This window comes from Phyllobates terribilis, unplaced genomic scaffold (genome assembly GCF_046119375.1).
Source record: "Phyllobates terribilis strain yellow unplaced genomic scaffold, ASM4611937v1 Scaffold_12__6_contigs__length_324123572, whole genome shotgun sequence".
Lineage (NCBI taxonomy): Eukaryota > Metazoa > Chordata > Amphibia > Anura > Dendrobatidae > Phyllobates > Phyllobates terribilis.
This window is the reverse complement of record NW_027362772.1, coordinates 151663128-151689347: the sequence shown is the minus strand read 5'-3', so window position 1 is coordinate 151689347 and position 26220 is coordinate 151663128. Positions and strand designations below refer to the sequence as shown.

At 48.0% G+C, this 26220-nt stretch overlaps 1 long non-coding RNA gene across 1 annotated transcript in view; it reads left to right on the top strand.

The window, feature by feature from the left end:
* The window catches only part of LOC141173148 (uncharacterized), a 186264-nt gene extending 161498 nt beyond the window's left edge, over positions 1-24766 (top strand). The window contains exons 2-3 of the long non-coding RNA XR_012252595.1: positions 23991-24049; positions 24602-24766. This is a non-coding gene — a long non-coding RNA (uncharacterized lncRNA). The remainder of the gene's footprint in view (positions 1-23990; positions 24050-24601) is intronic.
* Positions 24767-26220: the final 1454 nt, after the last annotated feature.

The window sequence follows — 26220 nt, the reverse complement described above, 5'->3', positions numbered from 1 at the left end:
CGCGAGATGTACTGTCCCTGCCCACAAGCACTTGTCAACGTGTCCGTGGTTAGGTGGACTTTCCCGGTAACTGCGTTGTTGAGGGCACGGCTAATGTTTTGGGACACGTGCTTGTGTAATGCGGGGACAGCACACGGGGACAAATAGTGGCGGCTGGGGACCGAGTACCGAGGGACGGCCGCCGCCATCAGGTTGCGGAATGCTTCCGTCTCCACAAGCTTAAAAAGGCAACATTTCGAGCGCAAGCAGTCGTGAAATGTGAGAATTTAGTAGTGTGGCCTGTGGGGCATTGGCTGCATATTTGCGCTTGCGTTCCAAGGACTGGGGTATGGACAACTGAACGCTGCGCTGGGACAAGGACATGGACGTGCTTCCTGATGCTGCTACTTGAGAGTGCGCAACGACAGGTGCAGGGCAGGAGGCATCTTTGCATGCACCATGGACAGGGGATTGGCTTGCATGCACAACAGCGGAAGAAGCAATGGTGACTGCAGACACTGTTCCTGGACCCTGGGGTTCGGCCCACAAAGTCGGGTGCTTTGCTGCCATGTGCCTGATCATGCTGGTGGTGGTCAGGCTGGTCGTTTTGCCACCCCTGCTGATGCTGGCATGGCAGGTGGTGCAAATGGCCTTTATGGGGTTATCGGCAGAGTCTTTAAAAAACAACCAGACTCGGGAAGACCTAATAGTTGTACTGGCAACTTCCTTCGTGTTGGTGTTACGGGGAACAGTTGCCTGCCTTCTGTCTGCGGTCACCACACTGCTTCTTCCTCCCTGTTGGGGTGCTATGCCTACCCTCCCCCTGTGTGCTGCTGTCCTCGCTCTGCATGTCCTCCTGCCAGTTTGGGTCAGTTACTATATCATCCACCACCTCGTCTTCCACTTCCGCACCCTGGTCCTCCTCCTGACTTTCTGGCAATTGTGTCTCATCATCGTCCACCTCTTGTGACACTTTCCCACCGTCGCCTTAGTGTGACCGTGGCTGCTCAAATATTTGGGCATCGCTACACGCGATCTCCTCTTGCCCCGCTTCAAGTGGACCGGGCGAGAGGCCCGAATCTATAAATGGAAAAGTGAACAGCTCTTCAGAGTGTCCAAGTGTGGGATCATTTGTCTCCGGGCACTCGGCATGGTGGGAGGAAGGAGGATCAGGGTGAGGAATATGCGGTCCAGACTCACAGCTACTGAGACTTGACCGTGTGGAAGACAGGGTGGTGGTGGCTAGGTGACTGGAAGCATTATCTGCTATTCAACCAACAACCTTTTGACACTGCTCTGGGTTCAATAGTGGTGTGCTGCGGTCCCCTAGGAATTGGGACAGCAAGGTCAGGCGAGAACATGTGGGTGTTTGTTGTGGCGCAATTTCAGCTTGCCCACGGTCTTGTCCTCGGCCTCTGCATCACCATCACGTCCAGTTTCCCGTCCCTTGCCACGTGCCTTGCCCATTTTAAATGGAGGACAGTATCTTCCAAGCTCACTACAAATGACTGAGTTTGGAGCGAACTTATATGTGATCCGTGACGGAGAAAACAGAGTTTTAAACATGTGCCCTGTAGGTAAGTAGTTTGAACAGCAAACTGCTGTGAATTGCTTCACTGACACACTGAAAGAAATTTATAATAGAGGCCAGAAATGGCAGTATTTTCAGACAACGTATATGTGATCCGTTTGACGGAGAAAACACAGTTTTAAATAGCTGCATTTCTAGCGCTGTAATATGGAAAGGACCTGGCTGTATTCTGCAGTGCCAACAAGCAAATGGGGCAGAAAAACGGTGTTCTCTGGATTGCTTTTTAAGCAAATAATGAGGATTAAGATCCAAAAAAAAGTATTCCTGGCCCCTGAGACCTGGGCCTTTGTATAGAAATATCTAACAGCAGCAGAAGGCAGAATTGGAATGGAGCCTCTTGTGCTATGTGCACTGCAGTCTGCTACACTGTGTTCCAAATTATTATGCAAATAATATTTTCTCAGATTTTCCCAAATTAACTATATGAATTGCAGTCATTGTAATTTTCCAGTCAAGTAACTATTAGAGTACAATTGAAAGGTTTTTGTACAAACTGCCTATGATAACAGTATATTTTTAAAAAAATAAAACACTCAAACTGCACTCAAAATGCATGTTCCAAATTATTATGCACAGCAGAGTTTTCTGCCTTTTCATTTTAATAAAGAACAAAAAAATGGTCATTTTTTAAATTATAAGCATTAGCAGGTTATTACAAACTGAAATCAAACAGTTTTCAACTCAAAACTTTATTCTAGGTGATGTTACATTTGCAGATAGGACCCCTTGTTCGAAAGGAGCTTCTGAACTCTCTCGTCCATTGAATTTGTCAGGTTTTGGATGGTTTCTGCTTCAATTGTTTTGCATGAGGACAGAATACCCTCCCAGAGCTGTTGCTTAGATGTGAACTGCCTCCCGCCATCATAGACACTCCTTTTGATGATGCTCCAGAGGTTCTCAATGGGGTTGAGGTCAGGGGAGCATGGGTGCCACACCATAAGTTTGTCCCCTTTTAGGCCCATAGCAGCCAGAGATGCAGATGTGTTATGTGCAGCATGAGACGGTGCATTATCATGCATAAAAATGATCTTGCTGCGGAATGCACGGTTCTTCTTCTTGAACCATGGCAGGAAGTGCTGCTTGAGAAACTCAACATACATTATGGAGTTCATCTTTACCCCTTCAGGGATCCTAAAGGGGCCGACAATCTCTCTCCCCATGATTCCAGCCCAAAACATTACTCCACCTCCTCCTTGTTGGCGCCGTAGCCATGTTTGCATGGTGTGTCCATCAACCAGCCATCCTCCACTCCATCCATCTGGACCATCGAGCGTTGCACGGCACTCATCGGTGAACAAAACAGTTTTGAAGTCAGTCTTCATGTATTGTTTGGCCCAGTGGAGCCGTTTCTGCTTTTGTGCAGTGGATAGAGGAGGGCGACAGGATGGCTTGCGCACAGCTGCAAACCTCTGAAGGACCCTGCATCTTGTTGTTCGGGGGACGTTGGAGGCACTAGCAGCTTCAAAAACTTGTCTGCTGCTATGACAAGGCTTTTTTGCTGCTGCTCTTTTAACCTGATGTAATTGCCTGTAGGAAAGAGTCCTCAATTTTCCCTTATCAGCACGCACACGTGTGTACTGTGAATCAGCTACATACTTCTTGATTGTGTGATGATCAGGATGAAGTGTCTTGGCAATGTTGATTGTAGTCATGCCTTGACCTAAACACTCCACAATTTGTTGCTTCTCAGCAGCCGACACATCCTTTTTCTTTCCCATTTTGGCAGAAAATGTAGGCTGCTTAATAATGTGGGACAGCCTTCTTAAGTAGTCTTGCCTTTCATTGGACACACCTGCCAAACTAATTAGCACAGGTATCTGCAATTGCTTACAGTGAGATAAAGAGCCCTGACACACATCACCATCAATGAGTTTAACTGACAAACAAAAAATTCTTACCTTATCACTCCTAAACACTTTTTGCATAATAATTTGGAACACAGTGTATATACACTGCCTGCCTGATATCTCTGCAGATGGATTAGTTAGTCCTCTAAAGGACTGTTTGTTAAGATGGATTACTTTAATGTACGGTTATTCTCCCTACACTACCTAATACTGCTTGGCCGAGGCAGTGCTGCAGTGCTTCCAGCTTTTGACTGATGTGGTCATTTCGGAGATGGAGGCTGAAGAGGAGGAGGAGGCTGAGGAGGATGAGGTGCAGGAGCTGTAGACCGTGGGGGCAACCCTGATTGACCTAGGGCCCGCAATCCTTGGCGTCGGGAGGACGTGTTCCATCCCAAGGTCCGACTGGGTCCCAGCTTCCACTCTGTTAACCCAGTGTGCCGTCAGTGAGATGTACCGTCCCTGCCCACAAGCACTTGTCCACGTATCCGTGGTTAGGTGGACTTTCCCGGTAATGGCATTGTTGAGGGCACGGCTAATGTTTTGGGACACGTGCTTGTGTAATGCGGGGACGGCACACCGGGAGAAATAGTGGCGGCTGGGGACCGAGTACCGAGGGACGGCTGCTGTCATCAGGTTGCGGAATGCTTTCGTCTCCAAGAGCCTAAAAGGCAACATTCGCGACAGTCGCGAAATTTGCGAATTTAGTAGTGTGGCCTGTGGGGCTCTGGACAGCTGAAAGCTGCGCTGGGACAAGGACGTGGACGTGTTTCCTGTTGCTGCTACTTGAGAGTGTGCAATGACAGGTGCAGGGCAGGAGGCATCTTCGCATGCACCATGGACAAGGGATTGGCTTGCATGCACAACAGGGGAAGAAGCAGTGGTGCCACCCGCAGACACTGTTCCTGGACCCTGGGGTTCGGCCCACAAAGTCGGATGCTTTGCTACCATGTGCCTGATCATGCTGGTGGTGGTCAGGCTGGTAGTTTTGCCACCCCTGCTGATGCTGGCCTGGGAGGTGGTGAAAATGGCCTTTTTGGGGTTATCGGCAGAGTCTTTAAAAAACAACAAGACTCGGGAGGACCTAACAGTTGTACTGGCAACTTCCTTCGTGTTGGTGTTGCTGGTAACAGTTGCCTGCCTTCTATCTGCAACCACCACACTGCTTCTTCCTGCCTGTTGGGGTGCTCTGCCTCCCTCCCCCTGTGTGCTGCTGTCCTCACTCTGCATGTCCTTCTGCCAGGTTGCGTCATTTACTATGTCATCCACCACCTCGTCTTCCACTTCCGCAACCTGGTCCTCCTCCTGACTTTCTGGCAATTGTGTCTCATCATTGTCCACCTCTTGTGACACTTTCCCACAGTTGCCTTCGTGTGACTGTGGCTGCTCAAATATTTGGGCATCGCTACATGCGATCTCCTCTTGCCCCGCTTCAAGTGGACAGGGCGAGAGGCCCGAATCTATAAATGGAAAAGTGAATAGCTCTTCGGAGTGTCCAAGTGTGGAATCAGTTGTCTCTGGGCACTCGGCATGGTGGGAGGAAGGAGGATCAGGGTGAGGAATATGCGGTCCAGACTCATGGCTACTGAGACTTGACCGTGTGGAAGACAGGGTGGTGGTGGTGGCTAATAATAATAATAATAATTTTTATTTATATAGCGCCAACATATTCCGCAGCACTTTACAATTAAGCGGGGACATGTACAAACAATAAATTCAATACAAGGTGAGACAGTTTAACAGTTACATCAGGAGTGAGGTCCCTGCTCGCAAGCTTACATTCTACAAGGAAATGGGGGGACACAATAGGTGGAAAGTGCTTGTTATTTCAGGTCAGGCAATTATAATAAGTCGGGATTATCATATAAAGCTGTATGATCCGGTCATCGGCCTGTATGTTCAAGTGCAATACTCAATTACCGAGTGCAGTTATCGTGTGCATGGAGAGTGTAGAAACAGATGAACAGTAGGGGGCAGATTCTGAATAGTATTTAGGAGGGAACAGGGGAAAGTTAGTTTACTGGGTATTTGAGATGGTAGGCTTGTTTAAAGAGATGGGTTTTTAAAGCGTGCTTGAAGACATCGGGGCTAGGCGTCAATCGGATCATCTGGGGTAGAGCATTCCAGAGAACTGGCGCAGCACGAGAGAAGTCTTGGAGACGGAGGTGCGAGGTTCGGATTATGGGGGATGTTAGTCTTAGGTCATTTGTGGAACGGAGGGCACGTGTAGGACGATAGACTGAGATGAGAGAGCAGATATAAGGTGGCGCAGAACTATGGAGAGCTTTGTGGGTGAGAGCAATGAGTTTATATTGGACCCTGTATCGAATGGGTAACCAGTGCAATGTCTGGCACAAGGTGGAGGCATCGGTGAAGCGGCTGGACAGAAATACGACCCTGGCTGCCGCATTCAGGACAGATTGGAGAGGGGAAATTTTGGTAAGAGGGAGACCGATCAGGAGAGAGTTGCAGTAGTCCAGACGAGAGTGAATAAGAGCGACAGTAAGAGTTTTAGCAGTTTCCAAAGTGAGAAAAGATCGGATTGTGGAGATGTTTTTAAGATGCAGGTGACAACAGCGAGTGAGTGATCGGATATAGGGAGTAAAGGAAAGGTTAGTGTCGAATATGACCCCAAGGCAGCGGGCGTGCTGCTTGGGAGTTATGGTTGAACCTTCCAAGGTAATTTCGATGTTAGGTAGAGTTAGGTTAGTAGAGGGGGGAAACACAAGAAGTTCAGTTTTGGAGAGATTCAGTTTAAGATAGAGGGATGACATGATGCTAGACACAGCAGACAAACAATCCTTGGTATTTTGTATTAGGGTAGGGGTGATGTCAGGGGAAGAAGTGTATACTTGGGTGTCGTCAGCATAGAGATGATACTGGAACCAAAATCTGCTGATTGTTTGTCCAATAGGGGCAGTGTATAGAGAGAAGAGGAGGGGGCCTATGACTGAGCCCTGCGGAACCCCGATAGTAAGGGGATGAGGAGGGGAAGAGGAGCCGGCAAAAGATACAGTGAAGGAGAGGTCAGAGAGGTAGGAGGAGAACCAGGAGAGAATGGTTTCCTTGAGGCCTATAGAGCAGAGCATAGTGAGGAGGAGCTGGTGATCCACAGTGTCAAATGCTGCAGAGAGATCCATGAGAATCAACAGGGAGCAGTGACCTTTGGATTTGGCTGTTAGTAGATCATTAGAGACTTTAGTGAGGGCAGTTTCAGTGGAGTGTAAGGAGCGGAAACCAGATTATAGAGGGTCGAGGGGAGAGTTATCTGAGAGATAGCGGATTAGACGGGAGTGGACCAAGCGTTCCAGGAGTTTAGAGATGAAAGGAAGATTAGAGACAGGTCTGTAGTTAGCAGTGCAGTTCTGGTCCAGGGATGGCTTTTTAAGTAAAGGGGTTATGATGGCGTGTTTAAATGAGGAGGGAAAGATACCCGAAGAAAGAGAGAGGTTAAATATTTTAGTCAGGTGAGTGGTGACCACCTGTGAGAGGGACTGCAGGAGATGTGAAGGAATGGGGTCACTGTTGCAGGTTGTAGGCCGAGAAGAAGCGAGGAGCTGGGTAACTTCTTCTTCTGTGACAGGCTCAAAGATGGCTAGTGAGCTTGAAGTGCGGCAGGGAAGGGGATCCAGGCACTGAGGAGATTGGGCTGAGATGTCCTGATGGATGTGGTTGATTTTTTCAAAGAAATAAGTGGCCAGATCCTCCCCGCTGAGGTTGGTGTTGGGGGTCTGTGCTTTAGGTTTCAGGAGGGAGTTTAAGGTTTCGAAAAGTCGTTTTGGATTGTTGGACATTGAAGTGATGAGGGTGGTGAAGTAGGATTGTTTGGCCAGATGGAGGGCAGAGTTATAGGTTTTGAGCATGAATTTACAGTGGATGAAGTTCTCTGCTAAAAGAGATTTTCTCCACTGACGCTCAGCACACCTTGAGCAACGTTGAAGGAAACGTGTTTGCATCGTGTGCCAGGGCTGCCGTTGTCTGTGTCGGATCTTTCTGCGAGTAGAAGGAGCTGCTTCATCTAGGGCACTCTTCAGTGTATTATTGTAGTGTGACAATGCTAAGTCTGGACAGGAGAAGGAGGAGATGGGGGCTAAAGCTGTGTGGAGATTGTCCATAAGCTGCTGGGTATTAATGGTACGTGTATTCCTATAAGTGTGGTAAGTGGGGGTGTCCCGGGTGAGGAGACAATTCTTAACAGAGAAGGAAAGAAGGTTGTGGTCCGAGAGCGGGAGAGGGGAGTTGGTAAAGTCATCCAGCAAGCAGAGACTGGAAAAAAACAGGTCCAGAGTATTCCCGTCTTCATGGGTAGGAGAATTAGTAAACTGTGAGTGACTGGGGCTAAGTGACTGGAAGCATTATCTGCTAACCAACCAATAACCTTTTCACACTGCTCTGTGTTCAATAGTGGTCTTCTGCGGTCTCCTATTAATTGGGACAGGAAGGTTGAGCGAGAAGATGTGGATGTTTGTTGTGGCACAATTTTCGCTTGCCCACGGCCACGGCCTCGGCCTCTGCATGCACCATCACCATCATGTCCAGCTCCCCATCCCTTGCCACGTGCCTTGCCCATTTTAAATGGAGGACAATATCTTCCACGCTCACTACAAATGGCTGAATTTGGAGAGAACTTATATGAGATACGTGTGACGGACAAACCACAGTTTTAAATAGCTGGCCTGTAGGTAACTGTTTTGAATAGCAAACTGGTGTCAATAGCTTCACTGACACACTGAAACAAATTTTTAAAGGAGGCCAGAAATGGCAATATTTTCAGCGCAATTATATGTGATCCGTGTGACGGACAAACCACAGTTTTAAATAGCTGAATTTTTAGCGCTGTAATATGAAAGGACCTGGCTGTATTCTGCAGTGCCAACAAGCAAATGGCGCAAAAAAACGGTGTTCTCTGGATTGCTTTTTAAGCAAATAATGAGGATTAAGATCCAAAAAAAAATTATTCCTGGCCCCTGAGACCTGGGCCTATGTCTAGAAATATCTAACAGCAGCAGCAGACAAAACTGGAATGGAGCCTCTTGTGCTATATGCACTGCTGTCTGCTATATACACTGTCTCACTGATATCTCTGCAGATTAATTAGTCCTCAGAAGGACTGTTTGTTGAGATGGATATGTTTAATGTACGGTTATTCTCCCTAAACTACCTAATACACAAGCAGATCTCTCCCTGACACAGCAGCAGCTCTCCCTACACTGTCTGATCCGGAGTGACTGTGACGTGCATGGGGGCGACCGGTCTGATATAGACCTGATGACGCTCATCATTAATCCTAAGTAAAGTGCGTTGTGCTTCTTAGTATTGTAGTGGTAGGTTCCACATGGAAATAATATCCTATTGGACGAACGGAGAATAATAAATAAGAGTAATCAGGTGGAATAGAAAAGGATATTTACCTGCAAATTGGGGTTGGAGGGATATGATAGTGACGCGCCCTGGGCCTATGTGATGTAGCGTTGCGCATGCAGGGACTACCCGGAGCCGGATCTGATAGGGGTAGTAGTCTCGTGGCGGTGACCCGTAGCCCACGTCCCTGAGTGTACCGTGTGGTGCTCACCCGTATGGCCGGTGACTCGGGGCCTTCTAGTAGCTTCCGCTCCACGACGGCGGTGCTGGTCCCACTCTTGTGACCGAGCCTTCGGGTTTCTGGGCCAGAGAACCTGAAATCCCCTGCCGGTCGGTTTCTGCTGCTGGGTAGGAGTTAGTCCCCACAGCCTCGGACTCCGGGTCCGGTAAGAAATCTTCAATCAGGGCGAGCTCTACAGCTTCCAGCCCTGACCTCCTCTTAGCACGACTCCCACAGAGCTCCTGATCTTTCTTTCCTATTACTGCTTCTCTTCTTCTCTCTACTCTTCTCACTAACCCTGCCTCAGCCCCAGGTTTATATAGGGGAAGTCCTTCCCCTCCCAGGACTGGGCAGGAGGTGTGGCATGCATAGGATTCCTGACCAAGAGACCTCCCACCTGCTCTCAGACATAACATTGCTGTTACTGTGGAAACCAGACCCCTGGGGTGCCACATTCCCCCCTAGTGAAATTTAGTACTCCGGGACTAAACATATTTTTAGAAAAACATAACCAATACAAACAGAAACGGTACAATAATAAAAAAAAAAAACATATTAGAATGGTCACGGCGTGTCCGCAACCGAGTGCAGTTTTTGAAGAAAAGCAAGGTGTCCATTTCACCAAAACAGGGAGACGTAACCAGGTAGGGGTCTGTCCTGCCCCGAGTCCTTAACAGTCTTTAGTCCATTCCTAAGTTACGCTCCAACCAATTGTACAAGGATTCCCGGTAATCCACCAAGGACTCCTAAAAATAACTAGAAACACATAATTATTTACAAGTAACAGACAGGTGACCACAAATAAAACAATTTAAACACTTCAAATCCTCCAACGTGCGGGTAACTGGCCTCTAGTGGCCCTAGTGGACCTACGGAGCTGACTGTCTGGCCCTGAACTACAGGGTGTAGGAGCTGTCAAGGATAAACTGGGCAGCTGTCTACGGGCTCTTTGGCTCACTAGGGGTATGGCAGGCTCACTATAAGCAGAGGGTTGATCCTCCTGATCTGCTTGTGTGGAGTCTTCTGCCTCCTGGACCGGCTGTTCTTCCAGCTCTACCGGTTGCTCCGTAAGTACTTGGGATGCTGGTTGGAGGAACGTGAGGACGGGTACCACAACTGCACCATTGACTTGAGTCCAGGACCGAGGGAAGTCTCCGAGCACAGTACTAACCACATCTTCCCTTTCCTCTACGGGTCGAGGGTCTTCTTGTTCCTCTGGCCGGTGGGGTCCTCCTTGGTCGGCACCACGGGATGTCCTCCGGTCCGGATGCCAGCTGGATCTTCCCTGGAGTAGAAACCTGTAAAGACTGCACAGTTCGGGTTAGCGCAGCAACGCTTTTAGCTAGCTCTTGGACCTGATGGTGCAGGTCGGGAGCCGGGTCATTGTTCAAAGCCCGCGCATCAGCTCCCACAGGCCCTGCCGACAAGGGCGCCGCCTCCTGGTGGTAAGTGGTAGTGGGGCGTCTGTGGGTCACAACGCCACCTGGTGCCGGTTCTCGGAGCACCCGGATGGCTCTGTCCTTGAACTGTGCAAATCCCAGATGAGGGTCCTGTAAGGCCATTGCCCGCAACTGGGTTCGGTGGGCATTGCAATATAAACCCTCTATAAATTGTTCAGTCAACAGCCGGTCCTCGTCTCCCACGCCGTCAGGGTCAGTCTGCTTAATGGCTCTCAGGGCCTCTTGTAGGTTTAGTGCATAGTCCCTTATACTCTCTTGTGCTCGCTGCTTGCACCCGTAGAATCTAAGCTTGATCTCGGCTGAGGTGCGGGTATCAAAGGTGTCCTTCAGCCGGGTTAGTATCCCTGCGACAGTCCTCCTCCCAGGTGGCCAGGACTTTACCTCCCTTTGGGCTGCCCCAGTTAATTGGGCCACCAGGATGCTCACTTTTTGCTCTTCTGTGAGGGGGTACACCTGGAAGAGGCTATCCAGCTTTTCTCTAAAGTCATGCAGAGTATGTGACTCCCCTGAGTACTGGGGTAGCCAGGCCGCTCCCGGGATATAGGGCATGGTGAAAGGCATGACTGCAGCAGCGGTGGCGCTGGCGGGGGTTGAGGCAGTGAAGCTCTCCTCCGTATCCGACATCTTCCTCCCCCCTAGTGGACCGTGGCCTACCTTGCGATGATCCTCTTCCGTAGGCCGCGGCTCCGCAGTGGATCATCAGGGTTGAGGACCTTCCGTCGCGCTCCTGTGACGTCAGCGTCTGCTGGGCTCCTTCCAGGACCTTACGCGACGTCTGGACGTGAGGCGGAGCTTCAGTTCTCGCGCGCTTTCGGAGTCCACGCCCCTCTTCTTCCCGCGCGGCGTCTTCAAGATGGCGTCCAACGGCGGGAAAACTCCACGGATGGCGGGAAGAAGGCAAAAGATGGCGCCGGATGGCGGGAATCTTCACGGATGGCGGGAAGAAGGCTGAAGATGGCGCCGGATGGCGGGAATCTTCACCACTGGTAAGTTTGAACAGTCTTTTTCAGGCACGCAGTACCCGGTGGTTGCGGGCACGATATCCTGCCGACTACGCCAAAAGTTGACGCGCCCTGGGCCTATGTGATGTAGCGTTGCGCACGCAGGGACTACCCGGAGCCGGATCTGATAGGGGTAGTAGTCTCGTGGCGGTGACCCGGTCCGTGCCCAGGGAGTCAGACTAAGTGGCGGTATATTAGCAGTAGATGTAGGACGACTACGCCACCCGTTGAATGCAGCTATGGAGCTGCCGCTGCAGGGCAGACCGCTGAGGCCGGTGGAAGGATGGTGCAGCGTGGATGGTATAACCCCCAACGGGAGGGGTATGGCTTCAGGGCAGCCGACGTGGATGATGGGGGTAGCAGGAATCACTCAGAGACGATGCGGTGTAGTTCAGGGTCTTTACTGGTGACAAAGATAGACCCTCCCGGAGTACTGGCTAGCGGTCGGGGCCTGGTCAGTCCTTGAGCTGATGGGATCCCCCTTGGCCAGGCGGAGTTGTAGGCCTCCCCAACTAATTGTACTCTTCTGGCTACCTTGCTAGAGGCGGGTAAAGGTAGCCCACGTCCCTGAGTGTACCGTGTGGTGCTCACCCGTATGGCCGGTGACTCGGGGCCTTCTAGTAGCTTCCACTCCACGACGGCGGTGCTGGTCCCACTCTTGTGACCGAGCCTTCGGGTTTCTGGGCCAGAGAACCTGAAATCCCCTGCCGGTCGGTTTCTGCTGCTGGGTAGGAGTTAGTCCCCACAGCCTCGGACTCCGGGTCCGGTAAGAAATCTTCAATCAGGGCGAGCTCTACAGCTTCCAGCCCTGACCTCCTCTTAGCACGACTCCCACAGAGCTCCTGATCTTTCTTTCCTATTACTGCTTCTCTTCTTCTCTCTACTCTTCTCACTAACCCTGCCTCAGCCCCAGGTTTATATAGGGGAAGTCCTTCCCCTCCCAGGACTGGGCAGGAGGTGTGGCATGCATAGGATTCCTGACCAAGAGACCTCCCACCTGCTCTCAGACATAACATTGCTGTTACTGTGGAAACCAGACCCCTGGGGTGCCACAATAGGTCAGTAGAGGTTCAGCTTGAGGGATAATTCTGTTCTAAAAATAAAGGTAGATGTTTAAGATTTAGGTTCTTAATTCCCGAATTGATGGAGAGTATATTTACCTGAATTGGTGGTGGAAGGATGGTTTTTGGTCCAGTTTAGTGTTGGAATTCCCTTGGAGCTGTGGATAGTTGGATTAGCTTTTAGGGTCTCTAGTTAAGCGAAGAAATAGAAATATACCAGACTTGGAGGATGGGTGATGTACCTCTGTGGTTGTGGTCCTCTTCAGGGTACAGGGAGATACAAAAGAAGAGAGCGTGCCTGGTAAGGGGCACGTACCAGTTGGATAGAAGTAATTAACTGAAGATAATCTGTAGAGAGTATTATACAGTACTTATTGGGGGAAAAATAAAAAATGAGGAGGGGGGAAAAAATAGGTTTTAGGGTCACAGTACCTGTATTGTATTAGCTGGCAAATATATGACGCTTGAGGTATACCAAAGTAGTTACCTGGGGAGGTGTCCATTCAGGCTAGGATTTTGTGAGCTGAATATCGGTAATACCTATTGTATGGATGGTACCTTTTGTGAGTGACGGTACTTGTTGTGGTTTACGGTAATCAACCATTGTGAAATAGAGCTCCTTGGGAAGAACAAATGATAAATGTTAGTATGTGCCTGAAGGGTATTCAGGGGTTAATCCTACAGATAATAGTATCTGGGTTCGCCCAAAACAAATAATGAGGAAATCAATGTTAGTATGTGCCTGGAGGGCACTACGGGGTTAATCCTATAGATAATGGTATAGGGGTTCGCCCAAGGTTTAAAACAATTAATCTCTGGGCAGGTAGAATGTATGCCGGGTGAAAAAGGTCATTGGTGCATGCAAAAGCGCAGCTGCGCTTTGTCCAGGATATACACTTCACCAATGTGGTGGTCAGGCAACTCACTGTTTGGCGGTCGAGGTCTGCAGATTGTCGTGGTCTGGAGAGAGGAGAGATTACTCCTGTGGCAGAGGTAAGTCTTTGGTGGGGAGAGGGGAGGAGCAGAGTCCCGGCGGGAAACCGCTGCTCTGTGCCGCTTCTCCAAGTGCCTGTGTTCTGTGGTGCGCAAGGACCTGCGCTGTACACACGGCGGATATTCAGGACCTGCGTGACGTCACGTGTCTGGTACCAGTACGGGAGCCTAGGAAGGTCAGGAACTGGCGTGTTTCGGAATTCTACGGATTCCTTCCACAGAGTGGGTTCCAAGGCTGTATAGGGTCCTTTTTATATGTTTTTTCCTTGCGTTGACAGGTGTTCAATCAGGGGTAATCAGTAGTGTTGAGCGAACATGCTCGACACTGCTCGGTACTCGCCCGAGCATCACGCTACTCGGGATGTTCGGCGACCACCGAGCATTTCCGGGTTACTCGGGCGGGAGCTCGGGTCTCCGCCCTGCATGTTTGGCGCTCTTTACAGAGCCAATGAACATGCAGGGATTGCCAGCCAGTCACTGTAATGCCGCAGCCATGTTGGTTGTGGGCATTACAGTGATTGGCTGGCCGCACAGCGCCACCTCTAGTATTTAAAACTGGGCGCCGCCATCTTGGACACAGTCGCTCCGGATCAGACAGTGTAGGGACAGCGCTGCTGATTTAGGGAGAGATATAAACTGCGAAATAGTTAGTGTAGGGTCTGTAAAGGCTGCCAGATCAAACAAACAGTCCTTCTCAGGACTAATATCCATCCCAGATATCAGGCAGGCAGGCTGTATAGGAGACGCAGTGGTTATACCTGCAAACGCTGCATTACAGTCCTGTGTGCTGCTCCTGTTGCTGAAATTGCTGGACTTAGCTCCAGGTCTCAGGGGACAGGAAAAATCCTTTTTTTTTCATCTAAATCCTCTTTTTTTTTTCCTCCTTCACACTGTACAAATACCCGTCTTATTAACCTTTTGGTGTCCCCCCCCAAAAAAAAAGCGTGTCTCTGATTTTTCAGACACAAATATATCTGTTGAAAATAGTCAGGTGTAGGCTAGAGAAACAGAAGTGTTGTTTTGCACTTCCACGGTTCAAACCTCTGTATTATCCACTTTTGGGCCATTTGTATCTAAAAAAAAACAGTTTGAGTGTGTCGCTCACTGTTCAGCCGCAATTATATCTATTTAAAAAAGTCTGGTATACCCCAGTAAACAATAACTGTGGTTTTGCCATCCCACGGTAAAAAATCTCTATTATTCAGGTTTTGGTATTTTTTACGTAAAGAAAAACAGTAGTGTCTCCTGACTGTTGTGACACAAAAATATATCTGTTGAAAATAGTCTGGTGTAGGCCCGACAAATCCCAGTGTGGTTTTGCAGTTCCACGGGTCAAATCTGTGTACTATCCAGTTTTGGGCCTTTGGTATCTAAAAAAACACAGTTTGAGTGTGTCGCTCACTGTTCAACCGCAATTATATCTATTTAAAAAAGTCTAGTATACCCCAGTAAACAATAACTGTGGTTTTGCCATCCCACGGTAAAAAATCTCTATTATTCAGGTTATGGTATATTTTCCGTAAAGAAAAACAGAAGTGTCTCCTGACTGTTGTGACACAAAAATATATCTGTTGAAAATAGTCTGGTGTAGGCCCAACAAATCCCAGTGTGGTTTTGCAGTTCCACGGGTCAAGTCTCTGTACTATCCAGTTTTGGGCCTTTGGTATCTAAAAAAACACAGTTTGAGTGTGTCGCTCACTGTTCCACCGCAATTATATCTATTTAAAAAAGTCTGGTATACCCCAGTAAACAATAACTGTGGTTTTGCCATCCCACGGTAAAAAATCTCTATTATTCAGGTTTTGGTATTTTTTACGTAAAGAAAAACAGTAATAGTTTCTCCCTGATTGTTCAGATTGTTTAAAAGAGTTGGGTGTAGGCCAGAGTAATAGAACTGTGGTTTTCCTCTTCCACGGTTCTAATCTACTTTTTATTACCCTTTTTCCATTGATAGCGCAAGTGTAAGCTATTTTACTTCCTTTACAATGGGCAAGGCGCGTGGCAAGGGACGTGGAAGTGGACGTTCTGGTGATGGTTCGTGCAGAGGACGGGGCCGTGGCCAAGGTGAAAATGTGCCACAACCAACAGCCACATCTTCTCGCTCCCACTTCTTGACCGAATTACTAGGGAAGCACAGAACAACACCAGTATTGAGAACTGATCAGTGTGAACAGGTTATTAATTGGATAGCAGATAATACTTCCAGTTACCTGAGCACCACCACCTCCGGTCTGTCTTCCACACGGTCAACTCTTAGTAGCCGTGAGTCTCGACCGCATACTCCTCCTCACTCTGATGCTCCTTCCTCCCACCATGCCGAGTGTCGTCAGACAGCAATTGATCCCACACTTGGACACTCTGAAGAGCTGTTCACTGGTCCATTTCCATATTTGTGCCCCTCGCCAGATACGCTTGAAGTGGTGGAAGAGGAGATCCCATGTAGCGATGCCCAAATATTTGAACAGCCACGGCCACAGGAAGTCGACGCTGGAAATTTGTCACAAGAGGTGGACGATGACGAGACACAATTGCCAGAAAGTGAGGAGGAGCATCGTGGTGCGCAAGTGGAAGAGGAGGAGGTGGTGGATGATCTAGTAACTGACCCAACGTGGCAGGAGGACATGCAGAGTGAGGCCAGCAGCACACAGAGGGAGGGAGGCAGAGTACCCCAACAGGCAAGAAGAAGCAGTGTGGTGGCCGCAGACAGAAGGCGGGCAACCGTTCCCCGTAACACCAACACGAGGGACGTTGCCAGTACAAGCGGTAGGTCTTCCAGAGTCTGGAATTTTTTTAAAGACTCTGCTGATAACCCCAAAAAGGCCATATGTTCCACCTGCCATGCCAGCATCAGCATGATCAGGCACATGGCAGCAAAGCACCCGACTTTGTGGGGCGAAACCCAGGGTCCACGACCAGTGTCAGCGGGTGTCACCACTGCTTCTTCCACTGTTATGCGTGCAATAGAACCCCCTGTTGTGTGTGCAAGGCAATCCCCTGTCCATACTGCATGTAAAGATGCCCCCTCCTCTCAGTCTTCACTTGTTATGGCAGTTTCTCAAGAAACAGCATCAATGTCCACGTCCACGTCCCACCGCAGCGTTCAATCCAGTCCATATCCCAGACCTTTGAACGAAAGCGGAAATTTGCAGCTAACGCCCCACAGGCCACAGTCCTAAATTCGCACATTTCATGACTGTTTGCTTTGGAAATGCTGCCTTTTAGGCTGGTGGAGACGGAATCCTTCCGCAATCTTACGGCGGTGGCCGTCCCTCAGTACTCGGTCCCCAGCCGACACTATTTTGCCCGGTGTGCCATCCCCGCACTACACAAGCACGTGTCCCAAAGCATCTGCCGTGCCCTCAACAACGCAGTTACTGGGAGAGTCCACCTGACAACGGACACGTGGACAAGTGCTTGTGGCCAGGGACGGTACATCTCTCTGGCGCCACACTGGGTAAACATAGTGGAAGCTGGGACCCAGTCGGACCTTGGGACGGAACACGTCCTCCCCACACTGAGGATTGCAGGCCCTATGTCAGTCATAGTTGCCCCCACAGTGTATAGCTCCTGCGCATCCTCCTCCTCCTCCTCCTCATGTTCAGCCTCCATCTCAGATATCACCACATCAGTTACAAGCTGGAAGCACTGCAGTACTGCCTCCGCGCAAGCGGCAACAGGCTGTGCTGAAACTCATAAGCTTAGGTGATAAACCTCACACTGCTTGTGAGTTGTGGACAGCTGTGAAAGAGCAGGCAGATCTGTGGCTGAGACCGCTGAACCTACATCCCGGCATGGTCGTGTGTGACAATGGCCGTAACCTGGTGGCGGCTCTGAGGCAAGGTGAGATCACACACGTACCATGCCTGGCTCATGTACTTAACCTCGTGGTTCAGCGGTTTCTTAAATCATACCCCGAGTTGCCAGATCTGCTCATGAAAGTACGCCGCCTGTCAGCTCATTTTCGCAAGTCGGCTACAGCTTCCGCCTCCCTTGCTGTGTTGCAGCAGCATTTGCAGCTTCTGGCACACCGACTGGTGTGTGATGTCCCCACACTTTGGAACTCTACCCTCCACATGTTGCAAAGGATTTGTGAGCAGAAGAGAGCAGTTGTGGAGTACCAGATGCAACAAGGCCGTCGATATTCAGGTCAGACTCCACACATAAGACCTCAGGAGTGGACCTGGATGTCTGACATATGTACCATCCTGACAAACTTTGAGGAGGCCACCAAGATGGTGAGTGGCGATGACGCCATCATTAGTGTCAGCATCCCACTTGTCTGTCTTTTGCAACGCTCTCTGCAGAGAATTAAAGAGGAGGCATTGCAGCCAGAGTATGATGAGATGGATCAAGAAGCCATAGTGGGCGATTACACACAGCCCAGCCTCATCTCATCCCAACGTGGATTGGGGGACAATGAGGGAGAGGAGGAGGAGGAGGAGGAAGAACAGGAGCTGCTATCATGCGCTGTAGACGGTAGTACCTGTACAAGTGTCATACCGTCGGTTCAGCGTGGGTGGCCTGAGGACAGGGGGAAGGAGGAGGAGGAGAGCATGGTCAGTCGTCATCTTGGTGAGGACACGGAAATCTTGCCCGATACCAGTCTGGCACGCATGGCTGACTTTATGTTACGCTGCCTTAACCGTGACCCTCGCGTTGTCAAAATGTTGGGTGACAGTCATTACTGGTTGGTGACACTTTTAGACCCCCGCTACAAGGAGAACTTTCACTCTCTTATTCCTGAGGTGGAGAGGTCTACAAAAATGGGGCAGTACCAGAAGGCCCTTGCTGCAGAACTCTTAAAAAAATCCCATCTGAACACGCTAGCGGCAGAGGTCACAGTTCGTTGCCCAACCAAGGCGTACTGGCGAGAGAGATGCAACTCCAATCCAGCAGAGGCAGGGGAACACTGTCAACGTTCTGGGACAGATTTCTGACACCCGCCCAGCTTACAGGCCCTGAGGTGCGGGGTACTCTCACAAGGAGTGGAAAGTTTCAAAAGATGGTGAGGTAGTACCTTGCCGACCGTACCAGCGTCCTCCGTGATTCCTCTGTGCCTTTTAATTATTGGGTATCCAAGCTGGACACTTGGAATGAACTCGCTCTGTACGCCTTGGAGGTCCTGGCCTGCCCTACCGCTAGCGTGTTATCGGAGCGTGTTTTTAGTGCCGCTGGGGGAATTATAACTGATAAGTGCACTCGCCTGTCAACTGACAATGCTGACAAGCTGACCCTTATCAAAATGAACAAGGGCTGGATTGGGCCAGACTTCTCATCACCACCAAATGACAGCAGAGTAACATAAAGTCAAATCCACTGTGTTATTTCGGGAGGTGTATTCACATGCACCGCTTCACACCCACACATGGGTATACGCTTCCTCATTTCGGCTGTTTTATGTTCTTCTCCTTATCCTCAGCCTCCACCACCACTATACCACCAGGGTGCCAGCATTGCAAGTTCCTCCGTCCTTATTTTTGTCAGCTGTTGCTTGGAAGGCATAAGCAAATCCTATGGGAGACCCACTCCCCAATAATGGGACTTATGTTTGTAATATGCTGTACTGCATGGTTCTTGTAAGGGGCATTGCAAGTTGCTCCGTCCTAATTTTTGGAAGCTTTTGCTTGGAAGGCATAAGCAAATACTATGGGAGACCCACTCCCCAATAATGGGACTTATGTTTGTAATATGCTGTACTGCATGGCTCTTGTAAGGGGCATTGCAAGTTGCTCCGTCCTAATTTTGGGAAGCTTTTGCTTGGAAGGCATAAGCAAATCTTATGGGAGACCCACTCCCCAATAATGGGACTTATGTTTGTAATATGCTGTACTGTATGGCTCTTGTAAGGGGCATTGCAAGTTGCTCCGTCCTAATTTTTGGAAGCTTTTGCTTTGAAGGCATAAGCAAATCCTATGGGAGACCCACTCCCCAATAATGGGACTTATGTTTGTAATATGCTGTACTGCACGGCTCTTGTAAGGGGCATTGCAAGTTGCTCCGTCCTAATTTTTGGAAGCTTTTGCTTGGAAGGCATAAGCAAATCCTATGGGAGACCCACTCCCCAATAATGGGACTTATGTTTGTAATATGCTGTACTGCATGGTTCTTGTAAGGGGCATTGCAAGTTGCTCCGTCCTAATTTTTGGAAGCTTTTGCTTGGAAGGCATAAGCAAATCCTATGGGAGACCCACTCCCCAATAATGGGACTTATGTTTGTAATATGCTGTACTGCATGGCTCTTGTAAGGGGCATTGCAGTTCCTCATAATTTTTGGAAAGCCTTCCATTCACTGCTTAGGCCAACAGTGCACAGGAGACCCAGTTGCTATAAATGGAAAAAAAAGTTTAGTTAAGGCCCTCTGACCTCCATGTCATTTCCAAGGGGCATTGGAGTGCCTCGAAATTTTTGGTAGGCATTGCACTCACTGTATGCCCTATAACTGTGTAGCCGAACCGCTCCTTTTGTTACAGAAACATATCCTACAAGACATATGTGGTTGACTGGCCTGATATTGATGTGAATGGTCCCTGTTCCTCCTGCTCTTTCTCCTTTGCCACTACCTCATCCATCATTTATCACCTGAAGCTTTGTTTTAACGGGAGTCATAGAACTTGGATAGTAGCAGGAAAACATCCAGCAATCCTCGGAGGAGGTAGGATATGCGCCAAAACGCTGACCACCTCAGGCCTAGCCGCTACTACATACATGCGCTTGCATTCCAACAAAACAAAGCAGATGCTAACTTCTATCATCCTCATCATGCTCCTCACCTTGGCACTCTCAACTCCCCTGATGGAGAAGCCAGGGCCCACCGGAGGAGTCTGGTTGTCTGGTGGGCTCGGCCAATGCTGCCCTAAAGCAGGCCAGGCTAAGAAAAGTGTGGGAAAGGTTACCGGGACAAATAGGGGTGGCTGGGGACCGAGTATGGACACCCGGCCGCCCCCTGGAGGCTGGGGAGCAAGCGTGGACATCCGGCCACCGGGCGGCTGGGGACTGAGTATGGATACCAGGCCGCCGACGCAGCCATGGCGTGGTGGCCAGATTCCGCCTCCACATGCCTAAAAGGCCCAATTTAAAGTGCAAGCAAGCAGTATGGTATTGCAGCCTGGGGGTGGGTGGGTGGCAGGCTGCATACTTGCACTTGCATTGCAAGGAATGGGAGAGGTACAATTGAACACTGCCCTGGGACAAGGACTTGAACGGGGATAGTTGCAAGTCTGCAACGACAGGTGCAGGGTGGGAGGCATCTTCGCATGTACCATGAACAGGGGTTTGGCATGCACACACTACAGCGGAATAGGCTCTCCTTCCCACTAAATGGACTGGGGAGGGCACAGGTAATGTTTTGGTATACGCGCTTAATCTTATGTATAAGGCACACCAGGACAAATAGGGGCGGCTGGGGACTGAGTATGGATACCTCGCTGCCGAAGCAGCCATGAGGTAGTGGCCAGCTTCGGCCTCCTCCAAACTGAAAGGCCCCATTTCAAGTGCAAGCTAGCAGTATGGCATTGCAGTCTGGGGGTGGGTGGGTGGCAGGCTGCACACTTACACTTGCATTAAAAGAAAACAAAGCAGATGCTAACTTCTGTCATCATCATCATGCTCCTCACAATGGCACTCTCAACTCCCCTGATGGAGAAGCCAAGGCCCACCGGAGGAGTCTGGTTCTCTGATGGGCTCGTCCAATGCTGCCCTAAAGCAGGCCGGGCTAAGAAAAGTGTGTGGGGGGATGTTCCAAGGAGAAATAGGGGCGGCTGGGGACTGTTTATGGACACCCGGCTGCACCCAGGCGGCTGGGAACCGTGTGTGGACACCCGGCCGCGGGGCGGCTGGGGACCGAGCATGGACACCCGGCCGCCGGGCAGCTGGGGACTGAGTATGGATTCCAGGCCGCCAACGCAGCCATGACGTGGTGGCCAAATTCCGCCTCCACATGCCTAAAAGGCCCAATTTCAAGTGCAAGCAAGCAAGCAGTATAGTATTGCAGCCTGGGGGTGGGAGGGTGGTAGGCTGCATACTTGCGCTTGTATTGCTAGGAATGGGGGAGGTACAATTGAACACTGCCCTGGGACTAGAACTTGCACGGGGATAGTTGCAAGTCTGCATCTTCTGATGCGGCAAGGATCACTTATGATGGGCACACTTTTAGACAGTGACCTGGGTGTCAGAGATGCTTCCAGGGGTCTTCCCCATGCTGTTCCCATGTCTTTTCAGCACTTTATGCATGTGTCACACAGCACATGGCCAGATAAGGTTGTAAAATGTTAAAATGACATTTCCCGGTGAATGCATTTGTCACAGTTGAAAGCAATACAAAAGTGCAAAAGCGCATAAAAAATGCTACTTGTGAACATAGCCCAAGGTGTGGAGGAGTATTTTTGTTTTTGGTTATTTATTTTACCTTATACACAAGTCTTTACCCTGGAAAAGAAATTCCTTAACATATTTCACAGGAAAAAAGTTTCAGTTTTGTTTTTGAACGTTTTATTGTGAGCCCGTAAAAGTGGCTTAATACCTCTGACCATGTTGTTGACAGCAGTGACCTGGGGTCAGAAATGCTTCCTGGGGCGATACCCATGCTGTCCCCATGTCATTTGAGCACTGTCACTATCGTTTTGGGCACTTGTTAGGCTTTTAAAAGACTGCCGGGGGTGCCACCACAAAAATGCTCGGGTCTCCCATAGACTAACATTGGGCTCGTTGCTCGGGTTGAGCACCCGAGTATCACGGCGAGCTCGGCCCAAGCTTCGAGCACCCGAGCATTTTAGTGCTCGATCAACACTAGTAATCAGTCATCATTAAAGGCATATAGCTCTATTTCAGAATTTAAACCCTTAGGTTTAAGGGTGTCAAAAATAAAAATCCATTTACTTTCCACTCTCGACATTTGCTTCACATAGTCGCCCTTTCGCCATTGTTTAGGTACTTTTTGAATACCTGTAATCTGGATGTCCAGTAAAGAAACCCCATGTTTTTCAGCGAAGTGTTTTGATAAGGGGTGTTCATCAAATTTGTTAGAAATGTTACGTAGATGTTGGTTGATTCGAGTGTACATGGGGTGCTTTGTTCTGCCTATGTACATTTTGTTGCAGGGGCAGGTAATACAGTAAATAATCCCATTAGTTGTGCATGTAATAAAATCCGATATTGTATGTGTGATATCTCCTCTTTTTATGTTTTTTCGTTTTTTCATACATGTTTTCTTACATACATTGCACTTTCCACACGGGTAAAAACCAGAGATGTCTTTCATATAGGAAAGGGTGCCGCATTTTTGGGGGGCAGAGTTCTGGACTGTTGGAGCAATCAAGTTGCCCAAATTACAGGCTTTCTTATATATAAAACGCGGATTATCTGTAAATTTTTCACCGATAATCTTGTCGCCTTTCAGGAAACTCCAGTGTTTCTTAATGATTTTCCTAAATAGATGAGTATTGGCATTGTATGGTGAATTTAGAATTAAGCACTTATACGTTACAAACTTTGAGACTAGCGCAGGTTTATATATAATTCTATATATATATTTTTCATCTATTATCTACCCACTAGACTGTGGTAGTTGTCTCCCTTTCAGCAGATCAAAGTTCTACCTATTAGCGCCACCACGCCCCTTTCTTTTTGTACATTTATCAACGATTCGGTAGATAGGTGTTAAAAGTTTTTTGAACGGAGAACCTTTGTAAGGACAGTCAGTGCTTCTGAGGCTGAAAAAAAATTGATTTCTAAATCTTAAATTAAGGTGGACAATACTAGGGAAATCACTAAATACTCAAGGTGAGGTCTAATGGTCTGCAGGGCACCATTGAACCATCAATCGTCTATTATTAGACCAACACTGATCAGTAATAGTGTATATGGGTGGATGGTAATGAGGAAGCCATTAGTCTCCAAGTGGTGCCCATTTCCAACTGTGAAGGCCATGGTGATAGCATCATGGATTGGAAATATTTAAGCTTCTTCTCCATAATTGGTCTAAAATTATTTCATAGTGAAGTGAGGTACTATGCTACTGTTAGTATTCGAATTTGATTGGCGTAATCAAGCAGTCAAGGGGGCAGCTAAAGGGAATACGGGAATAAAAGGCCCCAAAAAACTCTTCTGTACCATATGAGGAGATCATTGTTTCCTTATCAATGGGGTCAGGCTGCTGGGACCCTCACTGGTTAAGGCTAGCTTTACAAAGTGATTTTGGCCACGACACAGGTCGTGAAGCCAATGACTGCTAGGAGTTGCTACCACATCGCAAGTGAATAGGGTAACAGGACTTACACAAGCAAGTCATACAAAATCCAACCTGGTCCAATTTTTGGTGACTTGCTTGTCACGATACTCCATTCACTTGTTTTGCGCTGTGAAGTAATAGTTTTGGTTGCGTAACCGAGTAGCCCTAGCCTTATGGAATGAGTGAGCCACAGTGCAAGTAAAACCTTTCCAAATTTTGCCTGCGCAATGACTATCTTGGTCTTCTGCTCTGCAGGGACTATGCCGAAAGGACATCTGTTACCTTTGGTATTGGAATCGATAAAAGCCCCAAAGGTAAGAGATTCACCGATAAAATTGTTATGGTATATCTTAGGGGTAACGTGCTATAGCATTCTACAGTGAGAATACCCCTTTATTGAAAAAGTGGGCTTACATTATTTATGTGTTGATTGAGTTTTTGGGTTCCCGTTATCAATTTATATTACTTGTATAATGATCTATTTACATATTGGGTCAACTTTATGCAGGCGTTTAGAAAATGTAAAGGGTTCACCAACTTTCACACCCAACTGTAAATATATAAATAACCAAATTCTCATGTGTGCTCTATTTCCATAAAGCTTGTCCTTCACTATCAAAACTGTCCCAAAATGTTCAGTTGTTAGGACTATTTGGTGGTAGATACAGTAAGGGACTGAAGAAGGATGCTTCCTACTCAAAAAGTGCACGCGACTTAAAGTGGCAGTGAAAGTCACAGTCGCCTGTGACTTTTATTATCGCTCAACGACAATGTAAATCTTGCAAAGACTCAACATTTACAAGGACTTGTAAAATTAAGAAACTAGAAAGTCTTATTATTTGACTCAACTGGCAAACTCCCTGCAGGACAATGAAACATTTTCTGAATGGAGGAGCAATCAAAAGAATAAAGGTCACCATAAACCCTCAACTTGCCAGACCATTACATTCGAGAGTAGGATGTCAATCAACGAAGTGGATATGAAACACACCATAAAAAGATGGTGCAACAATTTGGATACAACACTAATGCAGGTGTGTATGTGGCAAACATAAAATGGGCCCAAGAGGTAAGGGGGCCCATTTTAACCCCCAAAGTAGGTGGAATTATGCATTATGATGGACAGCAAAGGGCTCTTATCCTGTTCTTGCAAAGAGGCCCTTTTCTGTGTTTTGTCCACCAGTGGGTGGCAGGGTGGCCTTTGTTCTCCTATCTGAAATTTGCAAAGACAAAACCAGTAAAAAAGAATCCAATAAAAAATTGGAACGTGTAAGTCATTACCTTCTTGAAATGAATCAAAACCACAGAAAGAAGTAAAGCCAGTTTCAATAGTTAGGGTATGTTCACACTGCGTCTTTTTTCTGCTAATTTTTGGGGCCTAAAATACCACACAAAAAAAACAATAAAAAGCACTAAAAAAAATGAACATATTCAATAATATGTAAAAATGACTTGATGTTCATATGTTTCGGCTTTAAAAAGAGGCCAAGAGTTTAAAGGAAGTGACCCGTCCATCCTTCAGGCATTTTCCACCAGGAAGACAAATCAGAATTTACAATAAAAGTTAATGAAAAGGCTAAAAAGACGTTCGGGTGGGATTTTTTACCACCTTTTAAGCGTTTACTCCGCAAACAATGCTAGCGTGTTCTTCATTGTTTAATGTAGTTTAAAAAAAAAGTCCACGATATGATGAAAAAAACTCAGGCGGGAAAAAATAGCAGAAAAAAGCATAAGAACCAACAAAAAAAACAATAGTAAAAAACGCTTTCACTTTTTAAAAAGGAGCCGGAGCTGGCTTGTATGGGAGTAAAGACATCAAAAGTAGCACATCTTTGGTGCAATAATGACTTGTGCAAAAAGTTTTGTCACATTTCAAACAGTTTTACGCAGCAATGAGTTGCGCAATTTTTTTTGTCACGTTTCAAACAGTTTTACGACATAATTCCGGAGAAAACCGTTGTTGTATCGTGACCATAGTGTCATCCTCGCTAACATAACGATGGGATAACCAAGCTGGCTACATTCTATGTTCTCCATATCCAAGAGATCAGCACTTCTAGATAAAGTCAATGTCTCGGCAGAGTTCTCCAAATTCTTTGGCAGGAGCAGACCGAGTATCTGGGAACTGGAGAGAGTCCACTAAAGTCTAAAAAAAGAAAGGGCAGACAGGACCTCTTCTACGATACGTAGGCGACAAAGAGACCCAGTGATGACCTCTAGCCTGAAGCTGCCAATGGAGAGGTTTACTTTTGGGAAAACTTAGCCAATGAAATATGTAATTGCTAGACTAAATGTTATATCATTAGTCCAAACCTGGACTCTGAGGTTCTTCCCATCTTAAAGAAGCACTCCTCCTCCTCTTACCATCAAAATTTGTATCCTCTTACTATATTGCAGTCATCATATTATATAGCACTGTGTTATTACAGTTGCTCATTTTGCCTTTCTACCCAGCTAATTCTTCTCTTTTCCATTAGGTCTATGA